Source organism: Eurosta solidaginis, chromosome 1 (assembly GCF_040869045.1).
Source record: "Eurosta solidaginis isolate ZX-2024a chromosome 1, ASM4086904v1, whole genome shotgun sequence".
NCBI classification, from domain to species: domain Eukaryota; kingdom Metazoa; phylum Arthropoda; class Insecta; order Diptera; family Tephritidae; genus Eurosta; species Eurosta solidaginis.
In genome coordinates this window covers 220,074,888-220,095,286 of record NC_090319.1, presented here as the reverse complement: position 1 = coordinate 220,095,286, position 20,399 = coordinate 220,074,888, and the positions used below count along the sequence as shown (strand labels likewise).

At 33.9% G+C, this 20,399-nt stretch overlaps 1 protein-coding gene and 1 long non-coding RNA gene across 7 annotated transcripts in view; one reads left to right on the top strand and one right to left on the bottom strand.

Annotated features, from left to right (window-relative positions):
• The window catches only part of LOC137237025 (eukaryotic translation initiation factor 4B-like), a 401,195-nt gene that overhangs the window by 156,587 nt on the left and 224,209 nt on the right, over positions 1–20,399 (bottom strand). The gene's annotated exons all lie outside the window — the stretch shown is intronic.
• Positions 4,886–5,611, top strand: LOC137237019 (uncharacterized). Its single transcript, XR_010948753.1, has 2 exons — positions 4,886–5,475; positions 5,544–5,611. It is a non-coding gene; the product is annotated as an uncharacterized lncRNA (long non-coding RNA).

Genomic DNA, 20,399 nt, shown 5'->3' with positions numbered 1-20,399 from the left:
CTCATCAACCTTTTAATCAACATCAAGCATGAAATTTTAAGACACAACAAAAAAGAGGTAAATATATTGAGAGCACTGATAACTCAATGTCTTGAAGCAACACATTCCACTCAATTTTTTCAAAGTGAGGAGTTGTTAGCGACCAAACAAACGGCGCAGATTAAAACCAATCAAATTAAGAAATACGAAAATCTCAAAAGTAGACAAAGAGAAAATTTAAATATTAGGGTGGTCCCAGAATGGTTTCATAATATTTCATCTATAGATTTTCCCACAGACATTCGTTGGCTCTTATCTCTGGGTCCGAAATATGCCCTTCCAATTCAAGATAAAGAGTTTCCTTTATTCCAACTTATAGCAGACGGGGAGAATGTTATACGCACTATTGAAGACAAAGAAAAACAAGAAATAGGAAGAAGTAATTTTACTAAACTTATACACGAGCATCTTAATAGGAATAAAATTTCTGCTAGGGATAAATTTATAAACAAAACGGTACTCGCCACAAAAACATTTCTGAAAAAGAATAAAGATATACTGATTCTAAATGCAGATAAGGGTAATGTAACGGTAGCGTTGGAAAAAGCCGAATATGATAGAAAGATGCAAACGATTGTTAATAACATTTCAACATATAGAGTGTTAAAACGAGACCCTACTAGTAAATTACAAGAGAAGAACAATGCGTTAGTTCAAAAAATGCTTGATAACGGTGTTATCAATGAAATAGAAAAACAGCGACTTTTAAGCAAAACTGCAAACCCACCTAGAATTTACGGTTTGCCTAAAATTCACAAAGAAGGGGCGCCACTTCGACCTATTTGTTCCTCTATTTGCTCACCGTCGTATGAATTATGCAAATATGTTGTTAACATATTGGAAAATATAACTAAATCGTCTAAATTTAATGTTAAAGATGCGATTGAATTCAAACGAAAAATAAATAATACCTATATCTATGATGATGAGATTCTAGTGTCTTTTGATGTAGTGTCCTTATTCCCGAGCATTCCAGTAGACTTGGCATTAAAGATAATATCCTCAAAATGGAATGAATTAAAAGACCATACAAAGTTAACGCAAGAGCTGTTTTTAAACATAGTTAAATTTTGCATAATGGAAAATCGTTACTTTAAATATAATGAAAAAATATATGAGCAACGGTCAGGAATGCCTATGGGATCACCAGCATCACCTGTCGTAGCAGATATAGTCATGGAGGAACTACTATCCAAATTCATGATGGAAACTGCCAACAAACCGCGCTTATTAACTAAGTACGTTGACGACTTGTTCGCGATTGTTAGGACACAAGATGTCGACAAGATGCTCAACGATCTTAACAACTTCAATAAATCAATTCAATTTACAATAGAAACGGAAAAAGATGGAGAGCTACCCTACTTAGACACTCTTATTATCAGAAAGAATAACAAATTGTTGATTGACTGGTATAAAAAGCCCACGGCATCTGGAAGACTTATTAATTTTAATTCAAAACATGACAAAAAAACAATTATAAACACCGCAAGCAATTTCATTAGAAGAGTTCTCTCGATAAGCGACACGATTTTTCACGGAAAGAATATTGACGAAATAAAAGTAACCTTGACAAAGAATGACTTCCCTATGACAACCATAAAGCAATTACTTCGAACATACTTTACCGAAAATAAGGAGAGAACCAACATAGCCAAAGGAGAGGGAAAAATATACAAATCAGTAGTTCATGTTCCAGGAATAACGGAAAGAATAAAATTTTCAAAGCTCTATGACAGAGATAAATATCAGATCGCGTCAACTTATAAACACACGCTAAGAAAACTCTACAGCAATACAAAGGATAGAATTCCCAAACAAGAGAAGTCTGATGTAGTTTACAGGATTCCGTGTAATGGTGACGGGTCCCACTTATGCAAAAAGGTATATGTGGGGACAACAAAAATGAAACTCAAGACAAGGATTTCCGCTCACAGGTCAAATGTGAAATTAAGAAGCAGTTTTTCGGACAATAAGACGGCATTGTCATCACATTGCAAAGATACCGGACATTATCCCGATTTCGATAATGTATCCATTTTACACGAGGAGAAAAATTACGGCAAAAGATATACTTTAGAAATGCTGCACATAACGAACACCCCTAATGACACGAAAATGAATTATAAAATAGACACTGATCAGCTGGCGCGCGTTTACCGCGACTTAGTTTTAAGACAACAACACTGTTCTAGTTAGAATTGCAGCTCAACACAACAAATGCAGTGGGATGACAAATATATATGTACATATGTACATTTGTGTGTTAATGCAAATGATTATGTCTTTTTGTTCGTCATCCTATGTATTGTTGTTTTTGTAGATTTTTGTTTATACTTACGGTGTTTTAAATTGTTTATATTTTCATATTTATTTGACTTCTACGCTTTCTTTTTTCGTACATCTTGTTAGTCGGTAAAACATATTCAATTGTGTAAGTGGTATTATGTTTAGGGTTTGAAAATTGTTTACATGTTAACTAATTGTTGTTTTTGTCCACAGTTCCTGAGGATGATCTCAGAATGAGATCGAAATATCGACCAAATAAAATTGAAATATAAAAATTTAAACTGTGTTTCAATTTTTTAAACTGCCTCGAGCTCATTAAAATTTAATAAATTATAATATTTGCAGGCAAATAAAAATATATTTTTAAAATGTTCAAACGGAGAGCACACCGAGAGAAAAACAGTACAACCAGAGTGTACAAAAACATCAAGCATAACTATGACGCCCAGACCAACAAATACATAAAACACTACCAACATATTACGAAACAAGTCACAAGACTAACAACATCAACTAAATTTTTGGAAAGGTGCAGAAGAGATGGCTTAACTCCTAATTTTATTGATAATGCAACAAAGAATATAATATACGTAATTACTAATAATACCAGCAACAACAATATACCGAAAAAATTTTCCAAAGTGGTGGCCACATTTATAAATAATGTGAAAAGCAAACTCATCAACCTCTTAATCAACATCAAGCATGAAATTTTAAGACACAACAAAAAAGAGGTAAATATATTGAGAGCACTGATAACTCAATGTCTTGAAGCAACACATTCCACTCAATTTTTTCAAAGTGAGGAGTTGTTAGCGACCAAACAAACGGCGCAGATTAAAACCAATCAAATTAAGAAATACGAAAATCTCAAAAGTAGACAAAGAGAAAATTTAAATATTAGGGTGGTCCCAGAATGGTTTCATAATATTTCATCTATAGATTTTCCCACAGACATTCGTTGGCTCTTATCTCTGGGTCCGAAATATGCCCTTCCAATTCAAGATAAAGAGTTTCCTTTATTCCAACTTATAGCAGACGGGGAGAATGTTATACGCACTATTGAAGACAAAGAAAAACAAGAAATAGGAAGAAGTAATTTTACTAAACTTATACACGAGCATCTTAATAGGAATAAAATTTCTGCTAGGGATAAATTTATAAACAAAACGGTACTCGCCACAAAAACATTTCTGAAAAAGAATAAAGATATACTGATTCTAAATGGAGATAAGGGTAATGTAACGGTAGCGTTGGAAAAAGCCGAATATGATAGAAAGATGCAAACGATTGTTAATAACATTTCAACATATAGAGTGTTAAAACGAGACCCTACTAGTAAATTACAAAAGAACAATGCGTTAGTTCAAAAAATGCTTGATAACGGTGTTATCAATGAAATAGAAAAACAGCGACTTTTAAGCAAAACTGCAAACCCACCTAGAATTAACGGTTTGCCTAAAATTCACAAAGAAGGGGCGCCACTTCGACCTATTTGTTCCTCTATTTGCTCACCGTCGTATGAATTATGCAAATATGTTGTTAACATATTGGAAAATATAACTAAATCGTCTAAATTTAATGTTAAAGATGCGATTGAATTCAAACGAAAAATAAATAATACCTATATCTATGATGATGAGATTCTAGTGTCTTTTGATGTAGTGTCCTTATTCCCGAGCATTCCAGTAGACTTGGCATTAAAGATAATATCCTCAAAATGGAATGAATTAAAAGACCATACAAAGTTAACGCAAGAGCTGTTTTTAAACATAGTTAAATTTTGCATAATGGAAAATCGTTACTTTAAATATAATGAAAAAATATATGAGCAACGGTCAGGAATGCCTATGGGATCACCAGCATCACCTGTCGTAGCAGATATAGTCATGGAGGAACTACTATCCAAATTCATGATGGAAACTGCCAACAAACCGCGCTTATTAACTAAGTACGTTGACGACTTGTTCGCGATTGTTAGGACACAAGATGTCGACAAGATGCTCAACGATCTTAACAACTTCAATAAATCAATTCAATTTACAATAGAAACGGAAAAAGATGGAGAGCTACCCTACTTAGACACTCTTATTATCAGAAAGAATAACAAATTGTTGATTGACTGGTATAAAAAGCCCACGGCATCTGGAAGACTTATTAATTTTAATTCAAAACATGACAAAAAAATAATTATAAACACCGCAAGCAATTTCATTAGAAGAGTTCTCTCGATAAGCGACACAATTTTTCACGGAAAGAATATTGACGAAATAAAAGTAACGTTGACAAAGAATGACTTCCCTATGACAACCATAAAGCAATTACTTCGAACATACTTTACCGAAAATAAGGAGAGAACCAACATAGCCAAAGGAGAGGGAAAAATATACAAATCAGTAGTTCATGTTCCAGGAATAACGGAAAGAATAAAATTTTCAAAGCTCTATGACAGAGATAAATATCAGATCGCGTCAACTTATAAACACACGCTAAGAAAACTCTACAGCAATACAAAGGATAGAATTCCCAAACAAGAGAAGTCTGATGTAGCTTACAGGATTCCGTGTAATGGTGACGGGTCCCACTTATGCAAAAAGGTATATGTGGGGACAACAAAAATGAAACTCAAGACAAGGATTTCCGCTCACAGGTCAAATGTGAAATTAAGAAGCAGTTTTTCGGACAATAAGACGGCATTGTCATCACATTGCAAAGATACCGGACATTATCCCGATTTCGATAATGTATCCATTTTACACGAGGAGAAAAATTACGGCAAAAGATATACTTTAGAAATGCTGCACATAACGAACACCCCTAATGACACGAAAATGAATTATAAAATAGACACTGATCAGCTGGCGCGCGTTTACCGCGACTTAGTTTTAAGACAACAACACTGTTCTAGTTAGAATTGCAGCTCAACACAACAAATGCAGTGGGATGACAAATATATATGTACATATGTACATTTGTGTGTTAATGCAAATGATTATGTCTTTTTGTTCGTCATCCTATGTATTGTTGTTTTTGTAGATTTTTGTTTATACTTACGGTGTTTTAAATTGTTTATATTTTCATATTTATTTGACTTCTACGCTTTCTTTTTTCGTACATCTTGTTAGTCGGTAAAACATATTCAATTGTGTAAGTGGTATTATGTTTAGGGTTTGAAAATTGTTTACATGTTAACTAATTGTTGTTTTTGTCCACAGTTCCTGAGGATGATCTCAGAATGAGATCGAAATATCGACCAAATAAAATTGAAATATAAAAATTTAAACTGTGTTTCAATTTTTTAAACTGCCTCGAGCTCATTAAAATTTAATAAATTATAATATTTGAAGGCAAATAAAAATATATTTTTAAAATGTTCAAACGGAGAGCACACCGAGAGAAAAACAGTACAACCAGAGTGTACAAAAACATCAAGCATAACTATGACGCCCAGACCAACAAATACATAAAACACTACCAACATATTACGAAACAAGTCACAAGACTAACAACATCAACTAAATTTTTGGAAAGGTGCAGAAGAGATGGCTTAATTCCTAATTTTATTGATAATGCAACAAAGAATATAATATACGTAATTACTAATAATACCAGCAACAACAATATACCGAAAAAATTTTCCAAAGTGGTGGCCACATTTATAAATAATGTGAAAAGCAAACTCATCAACCTTTTAATCAACATCAAGCATGAAATTTTAAGACACAACAAAAAAGAGGTAAATATATTGAGAGCACTGATAACTCAATGTCTTGAAGCAACACATTCCACTCAATTTTTTCAAAGTGAGGAGTTGTTAGCGACCAAACAAACGGCGCAGATTAAAACCAATCAAATTAAGAAATACGAAAATCTCAAAAGTAGACAAAGAGAAAATTTAAATATTAGGGTGGTCCCAGAATGGTTTCATAATATTTCATCTATAGATTTTCCCACAGACATTCGTTGGCTCTTATCTCTGGGTCCGAAATATGCCCTTCCAATTCAAGATAAAGAGTTTCCTTTATTCCAACTTATAGCAGACGGGGAGAATGTTATACGCACTATTGAAGACAAAGAAAAACAAGAAATAGGAAGAAGTAATTTTACTAAACTTATACACGAGCATCTTAATAGGAATAAAATTTCTGCTAGGGATAAATTTATAAACAAAACGGTACTCGCCACAAAAACATTTCTGAAAAAGAATAAAGATATACTGATTCTAAATGCAGATAAGGGTAATGTAACGGTAGCGTTGGAAAAAGCCGAATATGATAGAAAGATGCAAACGATTGTTAATAACATTTCAACATATAGAGTGTTAAAACGAGACCCTACTAGTAAATTACAAGAGAAGAACAATGCGTTAGTTCAAAAAATGCTTGATAACGGTGTTATCAATGAAATAGAAAAACAGCGACTTTTAAGCAAAACTGCAAACCCACCTAGAATTTACGGTTTGCCTAAAATTCACAAAGAAGGGGCGCCACTTCGACCTATTTGTTCCTCTATTTGCTCACCGTCGTATGAATTATGCAAATATGTTGTTAACATATTGGAAAATATAACTAAATCGTCTAAATTTAATGTTAAAGATGCGATTGAATTCAAACGAAAAATAAATAATACCTATATCTATGATGATGAGATTCTAGTGTCTTTTGATGTAGTGTCCTTATTCCCGAGCATTCCAGTAGACTTGGCATTAAAGATAATATCCTCAAAATGGAATGAATTAAAAGACCATACAAAGTTAACGCAAGAGCTGTTTTTAAACATAGTTAAATTTTGCATAATGGAAAATCGTTACTTTAAATATAATGAAAAAATATATGAGCAACGGTCAGGAATGCCTATGGGATCACCAGCATCACCTGTCGTAGCAGATATAGTCATGGAGGAACTACTATCCAAATTCATGATGGAAACTGCCAACAAACCGCGCTTATTAACTAAGTACGTTGACGACTTGTTCGCGATTGTTAGGACACAAGATGTCGACAAGATGCTCAACGATCTTAACAACTTCAATAAATCAATTCAATTTACAATAGAAACGGAAAAAGATGGAGAGCTACCCTACTTAGACACTCTTATTATCAGAAAGAATAACAAATTGTTGATTGACTGGTATAAAAAGCCCACGGCATCTGGAAGACTTATTAATTTTAATTCAAAACATGACAAAAAAACAATTATAAAAACCGCAAGCAATTTCATTAGAAGAGTTCTCTCGATAAGCGACACGATTTTTCACGGAAAGAATATTGACGAAATAAAAGTAACCTTGACAAAGAATGACTTCCCTATGACAACCATAAAGCAATTACTTCGAACATACTTTACCGAAAATAAGGAGAGAACCAACATAGCCAAAGGAGAGGGAAAAATATACAAATCAGTAGTTCATGTTCCAGGAATAACGGAAAGAATAAAATATCAGATCGCGTCAACTTATAAACACACGCTAAGAAAACTCTACAGCAATACAAAGGATAGAATTCCCAAACAAGAGAAGTCTGATGTAGTTTACAGGATTCCGTGTAATGGTGACGGGTCCCACTTATGCAAAAAGGTATATGTGGGGACAACAAAAATGAAACTCAAGACAAGGATTTCCGCTCACAGGTCAAATGTGAAATTAAGAAGCAGTTTTTCGGACAATAAGACGGCATTGTCATCACATTGCAAAGATACCGGACATTATCCCGATTTCGATAATGTATCCATTTTACACGAGGAGAAAAATTACGGCAAAAGATATACTTTAGAAATGCTGCACATAACGAACACCCCTAATGACACGAAAATGAATTATAAAATAGACACTGATCAGCTGGCGCGCGTTTACCGCGACTTAGTTTTAAGACAACAACACTGTTCTAGTTAGAATTGCAGCTCAACACAACAAATGCAGTGGGATGACAAATATATATGTACATATGTACATTTGTGTGTTAATGCAAATGATTATGTCTTTTTGTTCGTCATCCTATGTATTGTTGTTTTTGTAGATTTTTGTTTATACTTACGGTGTTTTAAATTGTTTATATTTTCATATTTATTTGACTTCTACGCTTTCTTTTTTCGTACATCTTGTTAGTCGGTAAAACATATTCAATTGTGTAAGTGTTATTATGTTTAGGGTTTGAAAATTGTTTACATGTTAACTAATTGTTGTTTTTGTCCACAGTTCCTGAGGATGATCTCAGAATGAGATCGAAATATCGACCAAATAAAATTGAAATATAAAAATTTAAACTGTGTTTCAATTTTTTAAACTGCCTCGAGCTCATTAAAATTTAATAAATTATAATATTTGAAGGCAAATAAAAATATATTTTTAAAATAAACTTTTATGTTCTTCAATGTTGACATCAAATAGTTTTTTACAGATTTAAAACTATCGCTTCCATAGGACCATAATAAATTATGGTGGTGTAACATTAACCAACTAGCTTGTCGTTGATTTTCCTTACTCAGATCCGAAAATTCAAATGGAGCTTTTATGTGGAAACAATGGAATGCTTCATTGTTGAGGACCACAGCTATTTCCTTTACAATAAATCTATTATCGTATTCTTTAAAGCCTTGAATATCTACTGTCGCATACATTATGAAAATTAATAAAGAAATATCTTTGTAATGGTAGGCTTTTTATACGTTAAGCACAGACAGAATTTTTATATTTCGCCACACTTATATACTTTAGAAATATGGACCCTTTAAAAATTTGGAGTCCCCCCATTTAAAATCTGAGCTCGATACTCTCCTGCACTGATGAACTTCTAAGCTCTTTTTTTCTTGCAGTCAGAACACAAAACAAACAATTCGAAGCTTTTTCTTATACATCAGCTAGAACTTATGCGCCTAAATGCAGGTACACAAACTTACAAACTAATAAGAAGATAAACAAAATGTTTAGTCTTCATATTTATTTGCGGTTTTAGTGAGAAGTCGCTAAATTAGAAATCTATGGGACTCTTTAAAACGGCTGGGGTGAAGTCTAGGACTCATTAGAAATATGAGGGGACATTTAAAAATTTGCGGCCCTTTAAAAATGTAGGGCCCCCCATTTAACGGTCCTCATTTTTTTTTACTCAAAAGATGTCCAACTTATATACATTGAGACAAGTAGCCCTTATCTAGATGTATGTATATGGATGGGTGTGTATGTGTCGGTATGTATTTTGCGGTTTGTTGATATATATATATATATTTATATGCTGTCATGTTTACGGCAAAGAACTGCTAAAGGTAAAAATCTCTAAGCTTTTTCTTATACACCACTAAGCTGTTTCTTATGCGCCACTTAGCGGAAGATCTGCCAGAACACACCACCTAGCGGAAGTTAGCCAGAACACAAACCGGAAGAACGAATGCGACACCTTGCGGTGAGATCAGCCAGAGGTGAGATCAGCCAGAACACAAACCGGAAGAACGGATGCGACACCTAGCATATATGTGTGTGTATGTGTGTATATACTTTTCCTTGCACCATTTGGGCTAGAATCGCCTTTTTCATACTACTTGTCTCACGTGTATTTTTTCAGAACTTCAAGTGGGTTGTGATCTAAAAACTATTATCGCATGCGTTAAGTAAAAACAACGAAGACTATTGTTTACAAAAATTCACGTCTTTATACTTTCTATTTCGATTCGAAGGCCTGGACTTTGAATTTGAGGAATTTGGATCCGTTTCATTACGTATAAGTTGGTTTTCTGTATGTTAAGGAATTAGTTAGAATGTCCTTATAACGCTAAAATTGTGTTTTTTTTTATGAAAGGTATAAATCCTTGGTTAAGAACTTTTTTCTAAGATCATTTACATTTTTACAATAAGTCGCGCGAATTTCGTCGTGTTCGTGGCAAGCGGATTTTTCAAAAAATTAAAAAGCTTAAATAAATTAACAACCGAAACTAGACTTTAAGTCGAGAGACTCCAAAACCAAACTGAATTCTTTTCTTTATTCTAAATTAAAAGAAAACGTAAATGTACAATGGTGAAAATGCTTACTACTAATTAACTTGAATTGTTTATTTAATACAATGGTGAAAATGCTTACTACTAATTAACCTGAATTGTTTACTTAAATTTTGCAATGACTATAATTTTATATTGGGCCGGAAGTTACTTTTATTTATTTTGTTATGCTTAATATGAATTTGTCGATATCGTCTTGTGCTGAGTCTGCACTTACATAAGTTGACGAATTATTGGTAATTGGGGGGTTCTTGGCATTATACATAACTACTCCCCCTTTTAGATTAGAATTCTCCTGGATTCTACTGCTTAATTTAATTTTAATATTTTTATGTTTAAATACAACAACGCATATAAGAATTATTACAACAATCAGAATCAAAAAATTGCATGCATAAGATAAATTACTGTGATATTTCAGACTAAAAATTGGTTTTACAATTGTTTGGATTTCCTCTACTATTTCATTAAAAGTAACCTTTTTTGAAAAGTTTTGATTTTTTTCATGTTTTACAGTGGCATTTTTTTCTTGTATTTTTTCAATAGAGTTTCAGAAATAATCATTTATTTTTATTGAACAGTTGTTGTATCTTATTAAATTATTTTCGTTTACAATAATTTCATCTTTAGTACATGTTTGATTTATTACCAGATTTTTTGCATTTTTTACAATTATTGTATCCATATTTAGTTCTATTTTTTCTAATTCCTATTTTTTATAAGTTGGCAGGAGGATTTTATTATGCAATTGGAACTTGGTTTCATATACTTGAGCTGTTTATTTTCTTCAAATTTCATTAATTTATTATCATACTCGAACAATTTTTCTATGTTAGAGTCTATCTCATTAAAATCTTTGTTGGGTATTGGGATAATATATCTAATTTTAACGCTTATAAATGTCTTGGGGATTTTAATTGCAAATATTTAATATGTTTTATTAAAATAGGCTGTACCTAACTGCATATCCTTTAATTTTTTGAAGTCAATAAATAAAAAAAAATAAATGTAAGGCGCGATAACCTCCGAAGAGATCTAAGGCCGAGCTTCTCTTCCAATTTGCGTCGTGCTCCTCTTGATTTTGCGTACAAATTGGCCGGACGGGACCTACATGCTTTATGCCGACTCCGAACGGCATCTGCAAGGCAGATGAGTTTTCACTGAGAGCTTTTCATGGCACAAATACACTCGGAGCGCTTGCCAAACACTGCCGAGGGGCGACCCCGCTTAGACAAATTTTCTTTTAATTGAAAAACCTTATTTCTAAAATTTTGAAGACAATGTCATACTTTATTATATCTTCACTTGTCAAAATACTAGGGTGCAATATATTATACTTCGAAGCGACTACGTTATCCTGAATTTGTTCTATCCTGCTTTTTAGCAATTGAATTTTAGTTAATTGCTCTAAATACAGATTTCTCTCATATTCTTCATCGATCCGTTTACTTATATAATTAAATTGGTCCTCTATTTTGTTCCCATCGCTACTTATTGTTTCGTGTAATTGTGCAAATATGTTTTCAAAATAGTCGTTTACCTGTATTTGCTTACTGATTTTATCGTCTGACTGAAGAAGATGATTTTCTATATTTCGTCTATCTTCCTCATCCATGGTACCAAATATCCATTTAGATAAACTACCTACGGCTTTAATTAACCACGCCTCGCTCTATTTCTTCTGGGTGTTAACGTTAATAGTTTATTCTTAACGTCTAATAATTCTATTTGAAGTCTTTAAAATTGGATTTCATCATAACTACATTGTCAGTCATTGAATTTAATATGTCTTCTATTTTATTTGAATTTATCATGTGTATTACTATCTCAACGTCTTTAACTATTTGTTCCTCTGTTGCCTGAATGTCTACGAACCCTGTCCGATCCAGTATTTCTGTCACCTGTATGAGTGTATTAGTCTGGCGTATCCATACCGTCGTCAATAGCGTCAGGATCAACAACATCTGCAAATTTACTAGGTCGTTTAATGTTGCATGGGTGAACATTATCTAATTTATTTTTCTTAAATCTAGGTTGCTCCTTGTGTCTAACTGCCTTGTAGTTTTTTATAAAGCCTTCTTTCCTTCTTTCAACATAACCTTCTCTTTTTCTGTTTAATTTATTAAATTTTTTCTTTTTAGTAGTCGATAAATTTTTTATTACAAAATCCTGATCTACTTTGTTCCTTTGTGCCTCATTGGGTGTACATTTTATCGTGGAGTGATATCTATCATTGTAGTTTCTGATTGCTTTATGCATTAGCTGTTTTATTGTTAGGTCCCTATTTAGTTTGTATAAAATTCTAAATTTTTCTGCTATAGTGCTGTGAAATCTTTCAATATCAGAATGTCCTGTATGACTGTTGGGCTTTGTCAAATGGATTTCTATATTTTCATTATCTAAAAATTCCTTGACCCTAAAAGCCTTAAATTCATTGTCCGCCACTATTTTCTTTGGCTTCCCAAATTTGGCAAAGTGGTCTTCAAGTTGTTCGATAATCCTGACATGGTTTCTATCATTTAGAGGATACGCTGCTCCAAATTTAGAAAATTGATCTATAACTGTTAGAAAACTATGACCTTTTGTAACGTAAGTGGGAGTTTCTGATAACACGAACTTGGGCTTAATTGGGTTTCTGTCGTATTTCACTTCCTGGCATATATCACATTGGTTTATAACTATTTGAATTAGTTCCAACAGTTTATGATAATAAATTTTATTTTTAATTTGGTTGTACGCTTGCTGAATGCCTGAGTGAAGACTTTCCCTTACGTGAGACAATGAAATTTGGTTTACAGCTTCTACTTCTGTTTCAATGTCTTGCACCCTCATTGTACACTTATAAAATTTTATATTTGTGTCGTTTGAAAACATAGAAATAAGATTTTTTTGTACAATATTGTAGTTAGGATCGGAAATTTCTGAATATATACCTATAATGTAATATAATTTCGAAATATTTCCCCTTGTCTGTCAAAATCACTTTCTGCTATAAAAATGATTACTTTACCGTGTAGTGATTTAAACTCTTTAATTTTGTTGTTAGTTAAAATTATCTGCGTTTTATATTTATTTACTATTTCTTCTTTAATAAAGAAATGTTTCTGTAGGTTTTCTTCTGCTGAATGTACTGTTGCAATTGTTTCAATATCTTCTATATTATTTGCTTCATCTATACTTGCTTGTAAATTATTTTGGTCTAAAATAGCATTTTTATTATTAATATCTTTATATTCTTTTTCTTCTTCCGTCGTTTCTAATCTACTCAGAAAATCTGCCACTTGGTTTTTCTTTCCTTTTAAATATTAAATATTGAAATCGTATTCTCCTAACTTTAACAGCCATCTTTGATGTCTTGGTGACATGTCTTTACCTCTGTATTTACTATGAAGGAATTTAATGGGTTGGTGGTCTGTAAAAATCGTGTAAACTTTTTTCCGTAAAAATATGGTCTTAAGTAGTTGACGCTCCATAGAATAGCCAAAAATTCTTTGTCCGTCGCAGAATAATTTCTTTCGTGGTTATTCAGCGTCCTAGAAATAAAACACACCGGGTGTCCTTCTTGCGATAGCACGGCACCAAGTGCATAATTCGAAGGCCAGTTGTCAATGTGAAGGGTTTGTCGAAGTTGGGGTATCTCAAAACAGGATGGGTACTAATTAATATTTTTAATTTTTCAAATGCCTCTACATATGTTGGATCCTTTAAGTTAATTTTTACATTCTTTTTTAGGTAATTTGTTATAGGTTGGGCTATCTTCGCGTAATCCTTTATGAATTTTCGGTAATAACCTGTAATGCCTAAAAAACTTTTTATTTGTTTTTCTGTTCTGGGCAATTTTAATGCCTCAATTACGTTAAATTTTTCGGGATTTGGTTTCAGTCCTTCCTCCCTTAAGATATGCCCTAAGAATTCTGTCTCCTTTTTCATAAAATTACATTTGTCGATTAGAACCTTTAGGTTAGCTTTTTCTAAAACTTTGAATATTTCCGTAATTGTTTTAACATGCTCTTGAAGGGATGTACTAAAGATTAAAATGTCGTCAAGATACACCACACATGTTTTATTAATAAAATCACGTAGCGTTTCATACATTAATCTTTGGAATGTCGCTGGTGCGTTTTTTAGTCCGAATGGCATTCTTATAAATTCATATAGGCCATGTGGTGTGGCGAATGCCGTCTTTTCCCTATCTCGCTCCCTGATTAAAATTTGATGGTAACTTTTGGCTAAGTCCAAAGTTGTAAAATATTGAGCTTTTCCTAGCTTATCTAAAATTGATTCTATGTTTGGAAGTGGATATTTATCGTCTATGGTCACTTCGTTCAATTTTCTGTAGTCTATAACGATTCTATACTTTCGCTCTCCAGAATTATATATCTTTTTAGATACAACGATTAATGGGCTACAGTATCGTGATCGGCTTTTCCCAATAATTCCATATTCTTCCAATTCTTTAATTTGTTTTCTCACCTCTGCCTCATGTTGTGGGGGGTATCTGTAAAGTTTGCTGTTAATTTGTTCGTCTGTCGTCGTCCTGATTTCATGTACAACCTTCATCGTACTTGTCAACTGATCACCTTCCTTAAAAAATAGACTTTTAAACCTTCTTATTATTTTTCTTACCTCCTCCTTTTCTTCTTTGTTTAGATGGTCGAGTTTTATCCTGCTCCAGTCGAATTCATTTGCTTCTAGCGCGTGAATTTCAAGATTATTATATGGATGACTCTTAAAATAAGTTATTTTTTCATTCAGTGTTATACATCCATCTATCAAATTTATTGTGGTATTAAAGCAATTGAGTAGGTCTATGCCTATTATAAACTTATATTTTCTTCCTCGTAGTGAAGATACTTTCCATTTAATTTTCGTAAATACTGGTAGATTAAATTCCTTAGGTGCTTCTGTTAGCACTTCATACTTGATTAAATAATTTTTATTTATTGTGCTAAATGCTATTGGCTTTTTGAGTAAAATTTTTTCGAAATCATTCACATTGCTATCGATTAAACTTATGCTAGCTCCTGTATCAATGAGAGCATTATATTTTTTGCTTCGAAACGTAAGCGTTATGGTGGGAAGACAGTCCGAGCTGGTCCCTCGAAAAAATTTTACTCTTCATTTTGATCAACTTGACTATAATAACATTCACAATTATTTAGTTCTTCTTCTCTTTTTACTTGATTATAGGAACATTCACAATTATTTAATTCCTCTTTTATTTTTTCTTGTTTTCTTTGGACCTTCTCTAGGTTGTCTACTTCCATAGGTTCCTCTCGGTCTTGCCTAGGTTGATTCCAGCGATTTTGGCCGGAATTTGGCCTAGGTTTTCCTACCTTTGGGGACCTGTGAAGTTGGCCTGAATTTTCCGAGACTTGGGGATTATTTGAAGGTCCTTGCCTTCTTTGGTAAGACATATTGTCTTTATTTTGGTTTGAATATTGGTAGGGTGGCCTGTTTCGTAATTCTACCGCTAGTTCACACACCGTATTTACCCGCAGGTTAGTTAATTTTCGGTATATTTCATGCGGCTCCGTGTCGGGTTTGAACCTCATTTTTAATGTGTCCTTTATCATCCCCCAGTTGTCCGGTTGAGGTAAGTTAATGATGACATTTTTTGCTTCGCCTTGAACAGTTTTATAAAAAATTGTCCTTACTGCCTCCTTCTTCAGTTCTTCATCGTTGATTGTTGATAGTAAATATTCCGTACTGCAGAATAATGAATTCACTGTTACATCGCCTTGGCCAGTGAATATAGGAAGTTGGTTAATGCTTTTAAATAGTCTATAAATTCGGTGTTGGTCCGCTGTCTGTCTTTGAGGTTGCTGTCGTTGTTGGTGTTATTGTTGCAACTCAATATAGGCATTTCTAAGCTGCTCTATTTGCTGTTCGGCGAGCTCTTCCACCAGGTTTACTGGTGGAATTTGAGTTTGGTCCTGTGCCATATCTCTTCTGGCGTCTTGTTCAATCTGCCCCCTGGCTCTAATCTTGCTGCCGTACGTTTGTGGATGGTGGCTAATACACTGCTGTTGTACTCACTGCACTGCCACTCTTTTAGTTGGGTTCTTTTGTGGGTGGTCACTATAGGACTCTATGTCACTGCACTGCCACTTTTTAGTTGTGTTCTTTTGTGAGTGGTCACTATACTACTGTGTCACTGCACTGCCACTTTTTAGTTGTTTTCTTTTGTGGGTGTTCACTATACTACTGTATGTAACTGCACTGCCACTTTTTAATTGTGTTCTTTTGTGGGTGGTCACTATACTACTGTATGTAACTGCACTGCCACTTTTTAATTGCTCGTATCACGATCCTTTTATATATAAAAAAAGATAAGTATGTGTCTTTAACGCGAGTAGACGTGTTTGTTGGTGCGCTGCAGTTATTGTCTATTTAGTTATCTATGTTGTCATTGTACTTGCTTTTTTGGCGTTTGTGGGCTTTGCGTATTGATTTTAATTGTTTTTACTCAATCACTCGATACGAATCTATTCTGCTCTTTGTGTATAATTATTTAATTTTTCCTAATTGCAAACAATATAACAAACAACAACAATATAACAAACAACAAATTTATCAAAGATGCCCGATACTAGAGCTTCCCGCCAAGTGGTATTTACTCCCAAATGCGAGTAATGTAATGTATTTATTTATTACGGCTTTCCTAAGCCTAACTTAAATCTATTTTACATGTTTATAATTGTCTTCTGGACTATGCAATCTAGAATAGTTACATCTATGTCCTACCTTGGAGTACTATGGATGGGAGACTTCCAGATCATGCGAACAAAGCGTTGCGATTATGTAGTATGTAGGCATTTTACGCATGTTAGTAAAGCGCGAAGGCAACATCTGCACGGCGATGCACTGAGTTAATCGAGTGATGCGTTTCAGTATGTGCTTCGGCAACCTTTTTTGTATGCGCACAAGAGCTTGGAAGTCTTGGCGCTACACAGCAGTATAGTTTCGCTGCACTTCTATCGATGCTATGGAAGTCCGCCTGTCCAGCACAAAATTGGTAGTGTTCTGCAATAATTGTACAATTTTTGTTTAAATTTATTGGAATGACATGATTTAATATCAATCGGTAGTTCATTATATGATTTAAGACCTTTATAATACAGATTACATTTGTCTGCTTCAGTTTTATAAGCCGGCAGATTAAAATCATTTTTATTACGAGTATTTACAGAGTGCACATCTTTTACATATTTTATATTAGTCCTCAAATACGCAGGCAAAGTTCCTTCTATTATGTTTTTAATAAATTTTATGGTATAATAAAAAAGTTGCTGTCTAATGCTAAGCCAATTAAGAGAGCATAGCATGTCTCTGATAGGTGTGTCATACCGTTTTTTGAGAATGAATCTCATAGCGCGGTTCTGTTGCTTTTGTAGCTTGTATATCTGACTATCTCGCAAGATGAAAAATATAGTTGGGCAATAAATAAAATTAGGTTCGATTATAGATCTGTAGACGATGATTTTATACCTTCTATTTAAATATTTGCAGGTTCGTTGTGTAAAATATAACTTTTTCGCTATTTTTCCTACCGTATAATCCACGTGCTCGTTGAAATTCAGCTTATCATCTATTTTTATTCCCAAGTATTTTATAATGCTGACTTTTTCAATTAGTTCGTTATTTATATTTAAGTTTTGTAGCTCATTGTTTTGAAAATTGCGTCTAGATATAACCATAAATTTCGTTTTATTGACATTCACTTTTAGTCTGTTTACGCATAACCAACCATATACGCTGTTAAGATCTTCTTGTAGCTTAGCATATATTTCAGTAATATTGTTCCCACTTATCATCAGCAATGTATCATCAGTGCAGTCGGCAGATCTGCTTTAAAATAGAGCTCGTTACCTTCATCTTGGATTGAGCTTATTGAAGACAAATTGGAGATGCAGAGAACGGCCATCATTGACGAGATTGCAGATCGACTGAAAAGTTCTGAAGAGCGGCTTATGGCTGAAATGTCAAACCTAAAGAAGGCGCTAAGCAAAATGGAGGAAAGAGTGGTTAAAGCAGAAGCCCAAGTTGAATGCCATGAACAACTGCGAAAGGAAATTGTGCTGCTTAAAAAAAGCGTTAAAATGAATGCCAAAACAAATCTGTCTCCAGTAAAATAATAATAAATGGCCTCCCCTTCCGTAATGGTGAAAACATTAAAGGCACTGTTAACAAAATGTGCCAATCATTGAAGGTGCCAGCATTGCCTATTTCCTCGGCGTTTCGTGTGCCTAACAAAAACAACAGCAAAGCACCTGCATCTGTCATTGTACGACTGAGCTCTTCTGATGATCGGTCTACACTCTTTAAAGCAGTGGCCCGTTTTTGCAAAGAGAATAAGCGTCAACTAATGCATCGTGATGTAGGAATAAATTCGGACGGGAAAATACACATACATGAGTGCCTAACCAAAAACAATCGTGAGCTAATCCATTTTGCATTTCAGTTGAGAAGGGAGAAAAAGCTCGTTGCTGCTTTCTCAACTCGTGGATATGTGTATGTTCGTGTACGTCCAAATTGTAATATCGAGAATATTGAGCGTGTTGTTGCTGCAGCACCTGACTATGTTTGATTAATGTTAAGTGTATCTGATATTATATATTCTCTTTATTTTTCCTCTAATCTTCTTTTTCAAACATTCTACTGTCCTCCTACACTCTCATCCTATCATATGTCTAATTGTTGTCACCGTTTTTCGCTCTTTTTCAATCATGTGTTTAATGGTCTTTCTTTCTTTATCTTGTCATTCCTCCACTGTTTTTGCCATAGTCTTTTGTACACACACGCGTGTTGCTTGCCTGCCTTTGGTTCGTTCTGTTTTGGTTCAGCTTTATGTGTATGGGGTCATTCCATAGATCTCGCCCTGGCGCAAATGAAAATGAAAGAATTTTGATTGATATTTTTTGTAAGCAAAATCGTGGCTTCAATGCAGTAAATTTTAATGCACGTAGCCCTAGCCATGACAAACTTGATTTTGTTAGGTATGTTTTTGAGGATTCTGCGGTGGATGTGATTTGTGTTTCTGAAACATGGTTCTGCAGTGAGATTCCTGATCTCAACTTTTCGATTAATGGGTTAATAGATTGTTAATGATCCCTACAGTAGTAAACTACTTCACCAGCTTGCAACATCAGGTCTATGTGTTGTCAGTAGTGCTAACCCGACGAGATTTGACAATAATTCTGTACCCAGTCTTCTTGATTATTTTGTTACTTGTGATCCCTGGCACGTCCTAAAATTTGAGCAAATATCCTTTTTTTCTGACCATGATTTGATTTTCTGTACTATAGATGTTGAAATGAAGCGTTCTGATTTAGACTGTACGTTTGTGTTTCGTGATTTTAAATCGTTGAATGTTAATGCGTTGTATTCCGATATATGTGGTGTTGATTGGACTGACTGTTGGTTTCTTGACACGGTTGATACCAAGCTAGATTTTCTTAATAATAACTTGACCAGATTGTTGAATGGACATGTGCCTATTCGTTGCGCAAGTGTTATTAACAGTTCGTGTCCCTGGTACAATTCGAGAGTTCGATCGGCTATTAAGAAACGTCAAAAATACTATGGTAAGTGGCGTAAAAATAGGACAAATATTTCCTGGTGTCGATACAAAGAAGTGCGAAATGAAACAACAGCTATTATCAGGCAGGCAAAGTGTAGGTACAGTAAATCAAAGCTAGATCCCTCACTTCCACCCAAGGAGTTGTGGAGAAACTTAAAAAGGTTTAAAAAACATGGCAAGGATACTAGTAAGTGTGAAATAGATGTGGGTGAACTTAATGACTTTTTTGTTAACGCTAACAATGACGTCAATGCTCCAGCCCTGCCAAAAGATTACTCCTCCTATGTCGGCCCTGATAACAAATTTCAATTTGATACTATTGGCGAGGTTGATGTTTTGAAGTCTTTATTAAGTATAAAATCGAATGCTTTGGGGGAGGATGGAATCTCTCTAAGATTTATTAAGATCGTTATAGAGTTTATACTAGTTCCGCTTACACACATCATAAATTTCTGCTTCACCTCTTCATGTTTTCCCACGATGTGGAAGAAAGCAATTATTCTT